Here is a 20,190-nt window from a genome sequence, read left to right as displayed (position 1 = left end):
AAAGTTGGGAGTAGAATGGTAGTTACCAGAAACTGGACAGAGTAGGGAAGAGGGAAAGATTGAGAAAGGTTGAAAACTGAATATAAAATACAATTAGATAAGAGTTACTTTACTTCTAGTGTGTAGTATGGGTAATGATACTCTACAATTGTATGTTATATATTTCAAAATAACTAGAGGTGAAGAATCTGAAGTGTCCCAACATAGAAAAGTAGTAACTGGGATGGAGAGATTACTCACTGGTTAAGGAGTTTGCCTACACAACCTAACAACCTAGGTTCGATTCTCCAGTGTCCACATAAAGCCAGATGCACAAAGTAGCACATGCATCTAGAGTTTGTTTGCAGTGGTAGAGGCCAAGGTATACCCATTCTCATTCTCCCCTATCTCTGTCTGTCTGTCTCTCTCCTTGTAAATAAAATATTTTTTAACTATTTGAGGAGGCAGACCCTGATTTGAGAATTACACACTGTACAAATATGCATAAAATTATCATTTGACATGTAGAAACACTATGTACCAATTAAAAATAAAATACATATAGCTAAAATCTTGTGTGAATCTCATTAGGATAGCAAATACAAAAAAAAAGCCTAATAATTGTTTCGTAGGTAAATAGGGTCTACTACAAAATTAAATAAATTCAGAAAAATATGTTTCTATATGCACAACTCACTTTTATAAGCATGATAATTCTTGACATAAAAGTTGTGAGGTATTATGAAGAAATGTTTTTATGGAAATAGATTCTATAAATTCATTTAGAAAAAGTAAATTCTACATTTGTGTGTATGTTCTATATATAAAATTTATACATTTGAGTAACAACAAAGACAATTATTTTAAAAAATGAATCAAAACCCAACTAAGTATGAAAGAAAACCAAAAGTCTATAAAATAACAATGAAATGTGTGTCTATTTGTGCAGTTAAATAATCTTTCTGGCAAATAGTATCATAAATAAATTTCTAAGTCAAATGATAGAAAAATGAAATGGACAGTGGCATTAGGAGAGGGATTTTTTTTCAATGTTTACTCTAAATATTATGTCCTAAAATAAACATGTATTTTGTAATAAAAATAGGCACCCTGAGGCATATGTACCTAGTAAATATATATTTTCATATTCATATGTCTATGGGAACAGGAAAAAGCTGTTCAAAATCTCATTCCACAAAGGTAATTATTACTTTCATGTCAACATCATTCTATCCCATCCTATTACATATTTTAAACATATCTGTCTATAATTATTCGATTATTTCTGAATATAATTTTTCATTTTCTGATATCACTAAACACGATAACATAATAATTACGCATATTTTATGTGTTTATTTATTTCCAAGGATGGAGAGAATGAATGTGAATGGGTAAACCAGGGCTTCGAGATGCTGCAAACAAATTCCAGATATATGCACCATTTTGTGCATCTGGTTTTAAGTGAGCACTGGGAATCAAACCTAGGTCATTAGGCTTTGCAGACATATGCCTTAACCACTGAGAAAACTCTCCAGTCCTACACATTTTTTAAAAATTTTGAAAATAAACCATGTTCAAGATAAAAACCTTACACACTGAAGAGCACAATAGGTAAAAATTAACTGTATCCCCGGCCCCACAACAAAGTCCAGCGCATAGAATTAGGTTAATTACCCTTAGATTGTTCACACTCATTGATCTATGAATCTATGCATAACCCTTTTATATTTATGCATTAATTTATTCTTATATTAAATTTCAATAGATTATTCAATTAGCCAGTAACACAACTTTACTATGTGTAGACATGCAGTCACCAGCTAAAGTGACCTAAGCACTAGAATATTAACAGTCTTAATCCATTTCTATGATCCTTCTCTATTCTGAACCTTTTTCCTAGATTCTGATGATGAACATCCAGGATTTTTTATTAAAATTACCTTATTTAAAAATAACACATATAACATGTGTATCAAATATAAATAGCCCTAGATAGTATAATATTAAGTTGTAGTTGTTTCTGAATGAAATGGAATGCTATTCTAAGCAGTCATTTGGGACTTGGCATCTTATTGCAGATTTAAAAATAAAATCTACACGTATTATTTTGTGTAACTAGTACATTCATAACAAAGCTAAATAATAGTATGTTCTGTAAATATACTATGATTTACTTCCTACTTCCTTTTTAGGGCTTTTACTTTAGTTATTGATTTACTTATGTATGTGTGTGCATTCACACGTGCATGTGTACATACACACACACACAAACACACACACACACATACAACAAGGCCTCTTGCCACTGTGAGCAGAACACTAGGCACTTGCACTAACTTTTGCATCAAGCTTTACATGTTTAGCTGGGGAAATGAACCCATGTCAGCAGGCTTAGCAAGCAAGCACCTTTAATGCTAAGCCAGCCTCTTTGGATTATTTGTATGTTTTTTCTATGATAACCATTATGATGTTAATGTCATTTAGCTCCATTATAAGTTTTAGTTATTTATTCAAAGTAATATTGAACAAATTTTCATACAAATGGGTTACTATGTAGGATGATACGATTTGTGTTCTGCTCAACTTGTACAACATATAAGCTCATCACAAGTCTTTAGATTATGTATTAAGTTATAACACAGATTCAAAGTTACTGATGCAGAAATTCCTCACAATTTATTAATGAAACAGAGCGGTTAAATAGTAGACTTGTACATTTTACAAAAGAAAGTAAACATACTTGCTGAAGAGTTGGGAAAAATAATAGCTAAAGTATTCACAATGATTATCATTGTGCATTGAGATCACTTGATATTTTAGTTTTTCACATTGCATCATTATATTTTGAAATATTTTCATCAGTAATATGCATGATCACTTGTATATTTAAAAATTAATAAATAATGAATTTTGTGCACAATTTGTTACTTTTATTAAACAAAGATACTGTCACATGAAAAGGAATAAATTTTGTTTAAAAAAACTTTTGGGGGAACAATAGGAATGTAAAGAAGAAAGCAAAGTCATATATAATCTTCCTGACCCATGATTACCAGTTAACAATATCCAATGTACTTATGTCTAATCACTTGGCATTAATTATTTATTATGTATAGCTGCATACACACTTTATATCATCATGCTGATTTTTAACTGTTACATAATTAACAATCCAGATATACTTTAATAACATAATGTTTTATGTACTTCATAATTCCTTTAAAGATAGACTTGTGGTTTTTTTTGTTTATACTATAGCCAGTAAGTATATGAAGAACATTTTGTGTATGAATTATCTACAGTTTTTGAGACAATGTCTTGGTGTGAACACCAGGCTGGCCTTGAACGCTCAATACCCCTCACCTTATTCACTGGAATTCTGGGATTACAGGCATGTACCAACATGCCCAGCTTGTATTATTCACATTGTAGCCAATTTCCTTGGATCAATATTTCAAACTAAAACTATTTCATTGGAAGACTACAAATTTTTGATATTCCTTGTTTAAGGCAGAATGGAATACTGAAGAAAACAAAACGGGGTCCAAACAACACCACAATCCCATTCTCACTGTCCATACTCTCAATAGGTAAATCTCATACCAAATCATATGTATTACCTAAGTAACAAGCTTTCTATGATAAAAAAAAATGAGGACCTAGATCCTTCAGAATCAATATGAATGTCACTCCCTCAGGAATACTATTCTTTCAAAACTCTCACAGCATCTAAACTTACATTTCTTACCTCTCACACCTATATTTATTTTTCTTACATTGCTTCACCATAATTGATAAGTATTTGTTAAATTATTTGTATATTATATGCAGCCCCCATATGATTTTAAGCTTCATTAAACCATGCCTGGCAAACAATTGGCACTCAATAAATACTTGTTAAATGAACAGACAGATGAACAAATGGAATGATAGTACATTATAGACTATGATTCAAAAGGTATTGATATTTCAAGAATTACCATGTAGGTGATTACAAATCTTTAGAGATCACTTGCCTAACTATAATTTCATTATGTTCATACCAACCAGAGTCATAATCAGCAATATTTCTAGAAGTGCCCAAGGAGAGCTGAGAGTGGGAGAACCAAGCAATTAGCTCTCTATCTCAGCATTCTGAGATTTAAGAAGTTGTAGTTACCATTACTTGGATACAAAGCAGTGATCAGGAACCCAGGCCAATGATATATGAAGAAGCAGGTAGATCCTGGAGGTCAAAAACAAACTAATGGTAAGTGGTCTAGATAGAATGGCTCAGACTAGATAGTGATAGTGACAAGGGATTAAAGTAGAGGGGAAAGTTAAATTTCATGCAACTATCTGCATAGCATGAAGCTATGAATGTAATTCAAAGCATGGAGTACTTGAACTCAGTACTTCCCTGCTTCCAGCCCATCACAATTAAAAATAATATCAGGAAATATTTTCAGAGCAAGGGGATATCAGTAGCTGAATGAGGAATGAAGCTGTTACAAATAAGGTTCTGATAGTGACAGGACACAACAAGACATTTAATATATTATATATATATGTATTATATATATATAAATATATATTATAAAGTCACATATATGACTTTATAATAGTGTACATATAATATAGGAATAATCAAACTTTAGCTCCCATGAGTCTTATAACAATTTTTCAAGATTCTATATCATAGTGGAAGGAATCCTGGTTTAATGGGTTCAATTCTCAACTTTTATTACTAGTTGTGTCCTTTGTACAAAGTATTTCACCTGTATGGGACAGTTTCTTCATCTGTAAAACGGGGATAGTGATAAGGGCTACCACAATGAGTTGCTATGAAGATTAAATGAGTTAATGCATGCAAGGTTCTTAGAACAGTGCCTGGACATGGCAAATGCTATGTACTGATATTATTATTATTGTTGTTGTTATTCATGTAACAACAAATACAAATTTGTTATTAAAATAGTTAAATATACAAATGTACTCTACAGTACCTCTAAAATTATATTCTCTAAACATGAATTTTTCTTGTTAGAAGAAAAATTTCACCTGCAGTTAAGCACAATTTACTATCAAAGTGGAAATCCTATAAAGCTCTTTTCTGAAAGAAAAAAAAATTAAAACTATAAAGAATAGATATTTCCTAGTAGCAAAAGAAACTCAAATGGCAGTACTGTTGGTATATTAAATCTGACCTGTAAGAAGTAATACCTTATTAAAATTTTTGGAGCAAATTCTACTAGAAGCAGGAATGCTTAAATTGGAAGATCCATCTGTGGAAAGATCTGCACATAAGAAAGCTTGGGCAGAGAAAAGGTAGATTTGAAAAAGACTAAACCTGGGGTAAGGTTAGAAGAAATAGACTATGAAACATATTTTAATACCTGAATATTGCAGACACTGGAAAACCTAACTTTCAGAAGCCTGGTACCCTGGAGACATTGGAAAACGTGGATATTGAGCCCGTTGATGGAAGACTCGGTAGTTGTTGGAAGGCTTGAAGATGTTGGAAGACATGAAGATTGTGGAAGATGAGGAGATGCTGGAAGACAGTCAGATGCTGGAAGCCCTGGAGATGCTGGAAGACCTGGAGATGTAGGAAGACATAGATCTGTTGGAAGACATAGATTTTCTGGAAGACATAGCTTCATTGGAAGACATAGATAGGCTGGACGACATGGATTTCATGGAAGACCTGGGTTTTCTGGAAGACATGGAATTCCTGGAAGATGTGGATTAGCTGGAAGACTTCAATTTTCCGGAAGCTATGGATTTGATGGAAGACAAGGATTTCCTGGAAGACATGGATTTTCAGGAAGACCCGAATTGTCCGGAAGACCTGGATTATTTGGAAGACATGGATATGCTGGAAGACTGGGAGGTTCCAGGAAGGCATGGATTTTCTGGAAGACGTTCATCTTCAGGAAGACATATCTTGGCTGGAAGACCTGGAGATTTTTGGAAGACATGGATTTATTGGAAGATCTGAGTTGACTGGAAGACTTGAGTTGGTGGAAGGCGTAGATTGGCTGGAAGACCTGGATTTTTCTTCAGGAAGACTTGGGTTGATTGGAAGACCTGGATTAACTGGAAGAACTGGATTTATAGGAAGACTTTAATTGAGTGGAAGACTTCAACTGACTGGAAGACTTAGATATGGTGGAAGACATAGATTTTCTGGAAGACATGGATTGGCTGGAAGACCTGGATTTCTTTCTGGAAGATGTTGATCAGCTGGAAGACCTGGGAATTTTCTGGAAGACTTGGATTTGGTGGAAGACACAGATTTATTTCCTGGAAGACGTAGATTGGCTGGAAGACCTTGAAATCACTGGAAGACGTGGATTTTCTGGAAGACGTGGATTTTCCTGGAAGAGCTGGATTTTGTGGAAGACTGGATTTATTGGAAGACTTGGGAGGTTTTGGAAGACATGGTCATGTGGAAGACAGATTTTCTGGAAGGCCAGGATTGTCTGGAAGACCTTGAGGTGGTTGGAAGACTTGCAATTGCTGGAAGACCTGGAGATGTTGGAAGACCTTGACACTGGCACCACTGGAAACCCTGGACATTGGAAACATTGTAAGCACAGGATGTTGGAGACATTGGAAGTCATAGGTATTGGAGACATTGCACACTTTAGACACTGGAGACTTTGGAGGCCCTGAGTATTGGGATATTGAATATTGGAAGCCATGCACTGGAAGTCCTAGGATCATTGCAAATCTTGTACCTTAGGACATTTAAACAATGCTGGATTGCACAATAGAGGACCTGGACATTTATAAATCATAAAATCAAAAATTTCATATATTGGAATAAAGTAGGAAATCTGGAGATTCCTGTCAAAAGACACATAATTTGGAAAAAATGAGTTTATACAACGCTAGAAGTCAAGTATTTTGGCTACCCTAGACATTAAGAAATATAAATATGAAACGAACTAGGTGATAAGAGACCTACTTATTCAGGAATTTGAGATAATACAGCACTTAAATGTAGGAAAACAAAGGTCTAAGAGATGTTTAAAGATTGGGCATGAGAAGAACATAATAAAAAGACATTGCCAAATCAGGATTTAGGCGGGATTAGACAACATTGGAGCTGAATAATGCAAACACTAGAAGATATTAGAAAGGCTAGACCTGGACACCATTGAGTACCTCAACTATAGAAGTCTTGCATATAAGAAATGTTGAAAGACTGGGTCTATGGAAAACTTGATAGTCAGAACTCTGGACTTGAAAAGAAAATATTAGATTTGGTGTAAGTAGTGATGGGAATATTGGAAGACTTATATTTTAATAACCTTAATATATTGAAAAGATTAGAAAACATGAACATCAGAGATGCTATGGGCCAAAGACTGAAAGACATGGGTGTTCTAATGAGGGGAAAGTCTGGCCATTGGTGATCTTGTGATTCTAAGCTAACAGACTTGAGTAAGAGACACTGAAGAATGGAAAGGCCTTATCTTTTAGATACTAGAGTTCATGTTTACAGACATTGGAAATATTGAAAAACTTCTATAATGGAGCCTAGATATTACAATTAAAAATCATAAGACTTCTTTACATTTACTGTATCCCTTCTACTCAAAGTAAAACACAGTGGAGGGACATTTTAAGATTAAAAAAGAGAATGCAGGGAAGTTCAAATGAAAATAAGTTGTTTGAATGGGTTAGAACTGTCACAGTCTCAATGAACTGGCCTTTTTGTTTTTTATAGGTCAACAGAAATGGAAATTGGGAAATATCAAAGAATAAGTAATATTTAGGTTAGGTAAATTACTCAACTCTAGATCAAGGTTCAGCAAATATGTTATGAAAAGTGCTAGATTTCAAATATTTAGTGATCTCTGTTGCAGCTCATCAACTTTGATATTGCAGTATGGATAAGGAAATTAATGGGGATGGCTACGTAAAATTCAATAAAATTTTATTTATACAACGTAACAGTGAAGTTGGATTTGTCCCAAGAATCTTAGTTTACCAAATCAAACTCTAGATGCTAATTCTTGGTTAAGATAAACTTAAGTTCTTTCCAGGCTATTATTCTCTTGTAAGAGAAGGGATACAACACTGAGAATCCAAGTGATATAGTTCTGATGTGATATGATAACCAGCAGATGAAGATTCCAAGAACCTAAGGGTGGACTTCAGACCTCTATGCAAATGTTTTAGGTGCCTATAAAAGAAATCTTGTATTAGGAATAAAAATTAAATGCACTGATACAGGGCCTCGGCCAAGGGAGCCGAGGGTCAAAGAGGCCGTAATTTAGTAGTCTAGATAAGTAAGAAAACTGGACATAAATAGAAGTGGGGAATAAGAAAGAGATTATAGTTTGGTAGATTTTCCCAGATACTCTTGGCTTTAGGAAATATGTGTAAATTTCTATTCCTGCCCATGAGTTTAAGTAGCAAAGAGGTCAAATTTGAGCTATAGGAAAAATGGCCTTATTACTTACATCATGCTGAGGACAGGGGCTGTCATGTGTGTTGCATGAGAAAATATAGGGTAGATAACCTGGTAGGATACACTGGGAATAGCCCAGGACTTATCAAACAGTAAGATAAAGAGACAATAAGAATGCATTTTATGTTTTTGAACAAGGAAGTATGTGACAGAATTGTACATGCAGCAATGTGCTAAGTAGTAAAGATATATATATATATATATATACACACACAAACATATATTCTGGTATGCCAGATACTTCAAGTTAAAATGCTTCAAGACTTGGCATGTGGCTACTGCATTAAGTGGGGTACAGGGGACAGAATGGCATGGACAAAACTGGAATTCCACAGACATAGCACCAGATTTATGATGAATCCTAACTTTCTGCATAACACCATATTAAAGTACTTGAATTCCATAACAAAAATACAAAATGTAAAGTGCAGAAGTCAGTTCTGAGGACTCTTCCTTGCCTAATAAAGTTACTGTGATTTATTTATACAATTATTTCAAAGGACTCTAGTGGTCAAGAAGCAAAGTAGGTTCTATATAGATTTATCTTTGTTTCCTATGTCAGAATGACTTAAGTAAACTTAAGGTGGAACTACATAGATGAATTTTTCAAGATAACTGAAATACATCCATGTCAAAAAGCCATTACCTCTATTTATTATATAGATAAACATCATGCAGTAGTAATCACATTATAAATACAGCATTAAAAATTACTGTAGGTCAAAGAACAATAGGAACATAAAATTATTGTCTCAGATGTCCCCCATCAATAAAAAGGAAAAATATTAAAATTAATTATTTTCTTTTATAAACTAGCATACATACCTTATTTTGAAGAAAACTAAACATAAAAAATTGGCTAACAAGGATAAATTATCATGTTATCCTTAAATAATTCTTATATTGTAATAATAATAATAATAATAGCAATTATTTATTGAGCGCTAACTATGTGCCAGGCACTGTCCTAAGCCTTGCATATAATCTCCAATTGCCATACAATCATGCAGGCACTTTCACCCCGTTTTACAGATTTGAAAGTTCATAATAGTTAATAAACCTGCCTATTGTCACACAGCTGATAATTGACAGGGGAAGAAGTTGAAAATGTCTGTCTGATGCCAAGATCTAGTCTTTATGCTAACTTCAAATTCCAACATGCCAAGGATTATACTGCCATAACTAATCATCACTTAACAAAGAGCAGAAATCCCCAACCCATAACAGACAAGAAGCCATGTCTAAGCCCTCCCTTGAAGTTCCATGTCCTCCTCATTATAATACCCATCATATGACTGCAAGGTAGTCAAGAACTACCTCTAGGTACTTAGAGTGATGGGCTAACTAGCAATGCAAGATCAAGGGCAATGTCTCAAGTATAATACATTTGTTTTTAATTTCTCAGTATATGTTATTCACACTAATTAAATCTTTGCCCTTTCATCTTCTTTGCTTGATTTTATGCTTCATCAAAATTTGTACATTTTGTTAACAGTATATATTTATTTCATAACATACTCATATCTAAGACCATGGGAAGATGATAATAATATGTAAAGTTCAGAGATCAATGTATTTCACATCACAAGCATTATTCACTCAGTATTGAGACTACACACACACACACACACACACACACACACACACACACACACACACACACACACAGAGTTAAACCCTTTATTAGCATTCAGGGGGTGGCAGGTATGTGATTCAAATATACAATTTAAAGATTGTTCTCTGCATTCTGAGATTAAAAAGATTTTAAGCAAAAGAATATTTACTTATTTATTTATTTGCCAGAGAAAGAGGGAGAGAGAGAAAGTGAAAGAGAGAGAGAGAGAGAGAGAGAGAATGGACTTGCCAGGTCCACTCCAGATGCGTGCGCCCCCTTGTGCATCTGGCTAAAGTGTGTCTTGGGGAATTGTACGTGGGTCCTTTGACTTTGTAGGCAAATGCATTAACTGTTAAGCCATTCCTGTAGTCCGCAAATGGATATTTTAAAACGAAGTGCCAGTATTCAAATATGTTCTCCCTATTGCAGCAGGCTGGGCTGCCCTTTCTCACCACTTTCCTTGATTTTTTTATTTATTTATTTTGCCACCATTGCTAAATAAGCCTATAAAGAAGAAAATTTCAATCTTTCAGCTTATGGATGGCAAGCTTAAGAACTTACCCAAACCCTGTGACAACAGAAAGGTTCTCTGAGCTCTAACTGTTTAAGACCTACTAAATGTCAACGTTTCAATCTGTAGGACTGTTGCTGATTTAAAGAAAAATCACAATGCCTATTTATATGACAGTGTTGCCACTGAATTCTAATCCTACCATTTGACCAATACCAAACATTCACAACATCCTGTGAATGACTTTTGAACTCAACCCCATGAAAAGGCTTCATTTCCCCGCATCAATGAAACTCCTGAGATTGTGTTTAACTAGGTATTGTCTTCAATAATAATTAGATGTATTTTACTACTTTATTTAAGATGACTTGTGCCCTAGTTCCATATTTCTTTCTATCAAGCAATAGCCTAGACACTCCTATAATAATTAAAAATATAATGAGTAACTATTTATTTTATTATCTTATATTGGGTACTTAGTTGTTTAAATTAATTTCTCTAATTCTGGTCAAACTAAGAGAAATAACATCAGCCAAGGCAATAATAAGCAAATTACTCATCAAATCTTAAAATACTAATCACACAGACTTCTCTGAAGTTCATACTGTGTTTGCCTTTTATTCTATCAAATGGATACCTAGTTTTCTTTTCTGGGAGGGAATAAAATACACTAAAACTTGAATCACAAGTACATTTTTTATAGTGCTAAGAGTTGAACCTATGTCCTCTTCCATGGCAGGCACATGATCTATCACTGAACTATGTCCCTAGTGCAGAGAAGCACAAGTTTTAAAAATAACAGGAACACAATTTCACAGTGCTTATCTTTGTCTCTGTTTAAGGGTTTAGGAATGCTTAAATCAACCAATTAGATTGATGCACTTTTTCCCAAGGTAACTATGTCAGAATTAGAGGGACATGAACAATCATATGATATAATTCTCTCATTTGATAGCTACAAAAAAGTGGAGATTAACTTAAATAAAACTATTCATTGAACTAGTGGCAGAACAATACTGAATCCCACTTTCCTAGTTCCCTGGACCATTCCTTTGTCATATTTCGCTCTTAATTTTGTTTCACCTCAGAGCAGCGGTATGCACCTAGGACTGTATAAAGGTTCACTTGAGTAGCTTTCCAAACATACAAGTATTAGCCCACTGGTGATACATCAAGTGTTGAACTAAGTCACAGAAATTTGTGTTTGAAATCTCCCCTTCATGGCTCTGATATATAGTCACCTGTGAATTAGAACAAGGATTGTAAGCTTGACTGGTGCTCTGTTGTTACTAAATTCACCACACCTCACAATGGGCTTTGAAACCTCATCTGATTATTTCGAGTCTGTTGAAAATATTAGTCATCTCAATCACAATTCTCCAAACAAGCGTTTTTATCACTTTTTTTTTCTATCTTTACCTTTTTTTCTGATGATTTTAAACTCAGCTATAGGGAGCCTATCATGTAGACCTGCAGATTGGAAGGAAATTACTGGATTCCTTCATTCCTAATGTCAACTTGAGCGTGTTTCTTCCATGTTTCCCATAAAACACATTTTACTTTCTGGTGTCATTTTTTGGCATTGTGGCTCAAAGAAGCTATTTATTTCATTACTGAATATAAATTCTATCATGTATTTTAGACTATATCATTTCTCTTTTGGATAACCTTATGTCAAAGATTTATCTTTGTCTATTCAGGTATTTTATATATCATTATAACATGTAATCCCGTTGCTGGTCTTGGAGTAGACAGCAGTTAAGAAAGAAGGAACAACAATGTTATTCGGAATTCCTGTCTCACTGTTCCTCACAATAACTATTCAACAGAATCCAAGATAGGTAGTAGGTGAGAATGTTTACCTGTGTCTAAAAAAGAACAGATAAAGTCACCATATGTTTTGCGAGAAATTATTTAAATGGTGGCTGAGCCTCTTATTTCCAGATTTGTGGGTTTTATCCCTTTGGTAAATCTGCATTCTAAACACCAAGCATTCAAAATTCAAACAACTGGAAAACAATTGAGTTAAATGAAGAAAATAATGACATGATAAAGGGAATTAAAAACTCAACCTGAAAATGAATCCTCTACTACCTTCAAGGTGCAAGAAAGATCAGCATTCTTTTACTGGAGGATATTTAACTGTTCTAACCACTGGGAAGACCACATACAAAAAGAGAAATTATCAAAATGAATAACTCTACTGCGTCTTTCTCCTCCACTGGTTTCTAAAATAAACCCAGGAATTCATCACAAATGCACTGACTTTCAGAACTGACTGATACCCACCTTATATGAGTGCTCTAAAACGAGTAAACTTAAGACAAACTAGCTCCTGCTGGCAAAAGAGGAACTTAGGCTTGAACAAAATTAAATTTCAGGATCAAGGGGACAAAACCAAATTGTAAAATCAAAGGTAATAGCCTCCTCACTAGGTTCTAGAGTGAATTCATGAAATGCACACAGAATCTGCACTGCAGGAATTTAAGACCTTGTGGGAAGAAAATAAAACAGAGAAGGGAGCATTGTAAAAGTCTAAGACAATTGGTTTGTTCACTGAAATAAAACCCAAAGGTGCTGGTGAAACTTAGTGATAGTTTACCAATTTTAATTTAGCAATTGTCATTATTTTGCAATTACTTTCTATTTCTCTCTGACCTCCTGGTGAGGATGATAATGCACCAATGAAAATGCTGGTCATGATAATAGTGATAAGGAAAGAATAGAGGAAATTGGAGTTCGTCTGCAGAGAAGTAACCTCTGTCTTCTGCTCTGTTGTCTTCCCTCAGCACGTGGATGATCACATCATCAGAGCCATCACAGTGTGAATCCCAGTTCTCAGCTGTGTATGTGGCACTGTTTGTAGAACCGGTTTCAATGACAAGATGAATGGTCCAAATTCCTTCTCTCCTGAAAAGTAAGCAGAGAGAAATATTTCAGTAGCCACAGTTTGATGTGCTCTTACACTGCTGTCAGTAAAAGCCTTGTATTAAGGTCAGTATATATTCCACTGAAGGATGTCTTTCTTCACAGTCATCATAAAAACCGGGTTTGTGGAGTAGGCACTTCAAATTTTCTGACTTTGGATGCTACCATATAGTGGCTTCTTTGATCAGTTGATGTGATCCTATCTGTAAATATTTCTCAAGTACCCTCTCAGGGTAAGAGTATAAGAGTTCAAAAACATCACTTAACCTGACCCAAAGGTTTTGCAGATGATGCACATTTTCAGTTTCTTCTGCAACTGGAAAAAAAAATATTCAGAATCAATCATTACCTCAATTCCCAACTTTCTTCCAGAGACCACTAAAATTTGAGTCTCTCACTTATGCTTCTACTATTGTTAAGATATTACAGGTGGGGAAATTTTGCCAAGCTACATTCATGGAACTGACTATAGCATATCCTGAGCATTGTTTAGTACTCTTAGATGTGATGTAGGGGTTGAGGGAGTGGATACATTTTCTGGGTGAAGGAAATACCCTGAACATAAGGCTCAGTAGTTTCCTGAGTTGTCTCCTCTGCCCACCATTTCTTTTCATGCAGGCCATATGTTTTATAAGCCTATCCAACCATCTATTACTTGCAATGGCTATTATAAGTTTTTATCCAGATGGAAAGGTAAACTTTTATTTTTGTGATGCGTACTCATAGATAATTATACAAGAATTGAGCCTAGTCAACCTTCTCTCTTTCAAAATCACTGAGCAAATCTCTTTCCATTTTCTCTATGTTTTCATTTGAAGTAATGCATGATTTCCCCACTGAATTCATGGGCCCTTCAATGTACTGGCCCTAACAGGTCCCTCATTTTTCTTTTATGTATTTTATTTATTTATTTTAGAGTGACAGAGAGAGAAAGAGGCAGAGAGAGAGAGAGAGAATGGGTGTGCCAGGGCCTCTAAGTAAACTAACTCAAATGTGCCACCATGTGCATATGGCATACATGGGTACTGGGGAATAGAACATGGACCCTTAGTCTTCACAGGCAAGTGCCTTTACTGCTAAGCTATCTATTCAACTCTCTCATTTTCCTTTATTGCCCTGTGGAGTTCTTGCTTTTACTCTTATCATGCATTTCACAACTTCTGGTTTCCTTTGCTCTCGGCATTACCTTTTTTGTCTGTTTCACTCTTCTTGCATTTCTGTTTTCCATTGTCCTGTTCCTTTGCTTGGAGGTCCTTCTTATCCTAACTTAGGCAAATGTATAGCTATCAAAAGTTTCAATATCACCAAGTGGTAAATCTTCTCATTTCATAATGCCAGTAACCAAATGATAGCATTCCCAAAACAGATGGTGCTAAGCAGTTCTGCATGGCAACACATACACATAACCAATGGCTGCAGGGGGGGGGGGGTGACAAGCAGAGGAGCAAAGGAGAAGCAGGAAGCCCAAATGTTGCACTTTCTGCATGAAATAGCAAACAACAAGACGAGAACTTTAACTTGTATATTATCGCAAACTTCACAAAGGCACAGACAAGATAAACGCATATGTTGCATGAGAATGACTTGCAGTTGTGAGGTTATGTAGAACTCAGAAGTCGAGGTCAGGCTGTCAATCTTAGGGGAGAATTGCAATCCCAGAATCTAGGAGAAAGCAGACATAAAAAGTAAAGGAAGTCAGGATGGATAATGAGGACAGAAATCTGGAATAGTTGTCTATACCAAATTGCTGTGACAATGGTCAGACCAACATGTATACTCACTAGCAGTGGATGTGAGTGTTCTCCTGTGTACTGGCCAACAGGGCACATTATCAACTTCTGGGATTTGGGCCAAATGCTCCTGTTATCCACAATACTGACTAAGTGATCTGGCTGTACTTTTATTCTGCCCCTAATATTTATCTTTGCAGTAAAGGATGACTGTGGGCAAGAAAGAAGTCTCTCTTTAAGAGCGCTAAGTGAAACTGGCGGGATATAAAATGGCTGCCTAAGACCTGGAAAGATGGCTCAGTAGGTAAAGGTAATTTCTCCCCAAATCGTTTGGCCTGGGTTGGCTCAGGTTTCATTTCCCAGTACTCATGTAAAGCCAGATGCAGAGAGTGGCAAATGTGTCTGGACTTCATTTGCAGTACCAAGAGGCCCTGGTGAACCGACTTATTCTCATTCTGTCTATCTCCTCTCTCAATCTCTCTCTCTCCCTCTCTCTCTCTCTCTCTCTCTCTCTCTCTCTCTCTCTCTCTCTCTCTCACACACACACACACACACATGTATATATATATATTTAAAATAATAAAATGAAATGGCTGCCTGAATGACTGCTAGACAACTCCAAGCCTCAACAGAATTCCCACAAACATGCTAAATAGCACACCTCCCAGTAGCAGGACAGGTGGCAGTAGCTACTGTGATATTGAGAGAGACTCATAAAATGCATAAAACACATTCTTTGGGCCAGGAGAGATGGCTCATCTGTTAATGCACTTGTCTTCAAAGATTAATGACCCAGATTTGGTTCCTCAATTCCCTCATAAAGCCAGATGCACAAAGTGGCACATGCATCTGGAGTTTGTTTGCAGCTGCTGGAGGCCATTACATGCCCATTTTCTCTCTGTCTCTTCTATTTATTTCTGCTTGCAAATAAATAAAACTATCCTTTTTTAAAAAATAACGAATTCTTGGAAAATCTCCACCCATTCTCAGAAAAGACAAGAATATTTTTCCCTTTATTAGAATATTCCTCACCCTCATTTCTTTTATTCTGCATCTATAACTTCCTCAGATTCAAGGAATTTTGAAGTTGATATGTGAGCTTTGACTCACTGCATTGTCTATTCTTGGCCCATAAGTAAACTTTCCCTTCTTGGGCTAGGGAGATGGCTCTCTCATAAGAAATCCCCAAAGCATACGTAAAATCCAGCCATAGTGGCATGCAGCTGTAATCCCACTCTTGGGGAGGCAGAGATAGGAGAATTCCTAGAACTCACTGGTTCACTAGTCTAGTGAAATCTTTGGGCTCAGTGAGAGACCCTGTTTCAAAGAATGAGGTGGAGAGTGACTCAGGAAAGCTCTTAATCTTCACCTCTGGCTTCTATACTCATGTGCACATATTTACATGCATATTTGGTTGCACATGTGTATCCACACACATACAAATATGCACACATATACACACACATATGTATAAAAACATTCTTCACTGTTCAATTGTAGTATAATCTCATCTACTGGTTTTTCTACTGTAGCAGGAAAAAGGACACAGTTTGATTTAAAAAGTTAACAACACTTCTTAATTTTTAAATTTCTATTCATATCCTTTCTCCACTCCATAATTTTGTCTTACTGAAGAGCATTTTAGAAAACATTGATATTATTCTATGTGGTGTAAATATTTCCCAAATTTGTCATATACATTTGTTAATGTTTAAAGTTAGCATTCAAAGTAATGGTGTGTCATGGTACTTTCATACATATTTTTGTATTGGTAGCCTTCCCCCACTTCCTTCTTTGTACAGCCTGCAGGAATTTTCCTGGCATCCATTTTCCTGTCCAATAGCCCCATTTCTGCTGTAATATCACATGTATTCGTTTTCCCCTCTTTTGCCCCCTCCCTTAATATCTCTTGTCAATTCTATTTCTTTTGTATTTGGGAATTGGGATATTTTAGACTTTTATACTGTGAAATGTTTCATACCTTGTTTGGTAAAAATTTACCCTAAGATCCAAACATAAGCCCACTTTCCAATATCAAGCTACCATCAATCATGGGCTACAAGAGGGCTTACACCTATTAAATTCTCTATAAAAAAGTAGCGTTATCTCATTTGTCTGGTGCTAACTTACTCTCCATTGGAGAACCTGCTTCTCTTTTTCAGATAGATGGAGATCCTAAGGAGAGAGCCACCCCATAATACCTCAAAAGGGCCCCGGCTGAAACTAAGAAAAATTGGCAAAACAAGAAAGGGTGCTGTTTTCCTGATTAACCGGGTACCAGCACAAGGGTGAAGGAGATCAACACAGAGAAAAATCAACTCTTACCAAATCAGAGAGCCAGAGCCTCAGAGGCCCCCAACACTTCATCATTGAAGCAGACCAAAAATGAACCCAACATGGCTCAGGGAAATTTGGGGGAAGAGGGGCGGAAAGATTGTCAGAGCCACTTGTTGGGTCATGATGTGAAGAGACATTTATCTTACCCATAACTTTGGGCTAACTCCACAATACACGGCCCATATACCTCAACACGGAGGGGCCAATGGGGAGAGGATAGGTCATGGATGAGCCTAATAATTGTACCAAACTGACTGTATTTGCTGAATACAAAACTAATTAATAAGAAAAAATAGTTACAGCCTGTCTGAAAAAAAAAGTTCATTTATGCTGGGCATGGTGGTGCACACCTTTAATCCCAGAATTTGGGAGGCAGAGGTAGGAGGATCACCATGAGTTCGAGGCTACCCTGAGACTACATAGTGAATTTCCAGGTCAGCCTGAGCTAGAGTGAGACTCAACCTTGGAAAACCCCCCAAAAGAGTGTATTTATTTACTTATAATATTATCATACTTCTTTGATAATTATTAAGACATTAAAGAAAGTATAAACTACTCTATAATAGGAGAGCAAATGACCTCCCATTTACAACTGTCTAGAAGTCTCATTTAGTGACTCTCTTACTCTGGTTTGAGACAAAAGGATTCTAATAACATCAGAGCTTTATTTCATTTGTCTAGCTTGGGGAAGCAAGATGATCCTACTTCGCGCTTCAGTTCCTCAGATGGCTAGTGGAGTATGGGGAAAGAAGCATTACAAAATGAAAAATTACTATACACAGTATTGGTTTAACTTTTGTCCTCTTTCCAGTCTCTACTCCCAAATTTTATCAGTTGACTAACAGTATCAAGTTCTCAGACCTTTGCTCTTTTGATAAAGCTTTCATTAATATTAATAAACAATAGTCGCAGTTTGGGAAGAACTGTAGACATCTAGATACAAATGAGCTATTAATCATCATTTAGTAAGTACTTTTGACTCTACTGTTTCAATACTGAAATTGTGGTGCTATAAGTAAATACCTATTCTTGTGAGGAGATTGGAAACAAATTATAACCCCCTCCCAGACACACAGTTATCTGTATTTTTTTTTTTAGTTTATTTGCAAGGAGAGCAAGAGCGAGAGCGAGAGCGAGAGCGAGAGAGAGAGAGAGAGAGAGAGAGAGAGAGAGAGAGAAAGAGAGAGACAGAGATGGGTATGTCAGGACCTCTAGCCACTGCAACCAAACTCCAGATGCATGTGCCACCCTTTGCATCTGGCTTCATAGGGGTACTGGGGAGTTGAACTCAGGTCATTAGGCATTGCAGGCAAGATTCTTAACCTCTGAGCCATCTCTCTAGCCCAGTTATCTATCATTTATTTTATGAAAAATATTCACTGTCAAACTCATGTGGTTGGTAGATAGTCATTCATTGCCCTAGTCTATTTGCCTGTGGGTTTAATTTTTTTCAAAAAAAATGTATGTGCATGAAATAACAATGTTACTTATCTACATTTTTGGAAGTGTTACAAGTGAATCAATGGCTAGTCAGGTTAAGCCCAAGATGAAGAGTTATAATTAAAGAATTGATCAGTGGAGGGACATTATGAAATATTTTATTCATTCTAACTCATCAGATTACTAAAATTGAAGCAGTTTGAATCCTGAACTGGTAGTGCAACTCAGTAGTAGAGCACTCATTTAGCATGTACAAGTTCCAGGCTTCTACATCTAGCCCAATAAATAAATGATAATTATAAAACCAAAAGTAAAGAGTCTATCTCCAAACTTCTCATTCTCTACTAATAAAAGATGTATATAAGATATATATAAATTATATATACATATATTATAATATATGATATATAAAATTTTTCCCAGAAACAAAATTATTCATATAGGGAGTGTTTGAGTTCATAACTTCATAACACTAGTAACTGTTTATGATGCCGCACAGCAGATGGGTAACTGTAAAAGGAAACATGTAGCCGAGTTTTAGGAGCATAAAAGCTGGACACTCTGGGGAGGGAGAATGACTGCCATGTATTAAATGAACCCATCAGATAAGACTCCATTCAATCAGTTCACATATCACAGAATATACTTTTCCACATCAGAAAATTCCCTTTGGGTCAGAGTTTCACCATATATTCACTGCCTTGCTAAAGAAACAACATTATCGTAAGATGCTAGAGCTGTTAGCATGAAGACTAAATTCCTGGCGAAGTGGGGGGGGGGGCTTCCTATGTTACAGTATTCACTTCTGTTCTGCAAGTTATTCTATGAAGAGTCTCTATGTTTTGAGGGTGTTAATAGATAATGAGGTAATCAAGTATATTTGTTTTCAAGGTGTTTTCCCCAAGTGCAATTAACTGCAAAGCTGAGAGTATAATGCCTCTTTTCTAATCCTTGTGAGCTCAGGGATCCCTAGTGTCCTTAGGAAGGAGGAAGAAAGCTTGGCAAGATGATCTCTCTAGTCAGGAGTTGGAATTTTATTATCAAGCACTCACATCAGTGGGAAGCTATTTTTTCCTCTCAGCATTTCAGCAAGGAACAAAGATTATTTTTTAAATGCCACACCCAGAGAGGATTTGCATAGACAAACATAACTGAGTTAATTGCAGCCTCTGTACTGAAAGGG

At 35.8% G+C, this 20,190-nt stretch overlaps 1 long non-coding RNA gene across 4 annotated transcripts in view; it reads right to left on the bottom strand.

Moving 5' to 3' along the window:
- Positions 1 to 2,890: 2,890 nt before the first annotated feature.
- The window catches only part of LOC123456723, a 68,019-nt gene continuing 50,719 nt past the window's right edge, over positions 2,891 to 20,190 (bottom strand). For 3 of the 4 annotated variants that reach the window (XR_006634640.1, XR_006634639.1, XR_006634637.1), the window contains 4 exons: positions 14,687 to 15,162; positions 13,768 to 13,816; positions 13,231 to 13,482; positions 5,175 to 6,535 (listed from right to left, as the gene is read on the bottom strand). This is a non-coding gene — a long non-coding RNA (uncharacterized LOC123456723). Of the gene's footprint in view, positions 4,208 to 5,174; positions 6,536 to 13,230; positions 13,483 to 13,767; positions 13,817 to 14,686; positions 15,163 to 20,190 lie in introns of those variants that run through there. The other variant, XR_006634638.1, reaches the window with a different exon arrangement.

Source organism: Jaculus jaculus, chromosome X, assembly GCF_020740685.1.
Source record: "Jaculus jaculus isolate mJacJac1 chromosome X, mJacJac1.mat.Y.cur, whole genome shotgun sequence".
Lineage (NCBI taxonomy): Eukaryota > Metazoa > Chordata > Mammalia > Rodentia > Dipodidae > Jaculus > Jaculus jaculus.
Note: the sequence above shows the minus strand (reverse complement) of the source record. Positions and strands in the feature narration are given on the sequence as shown.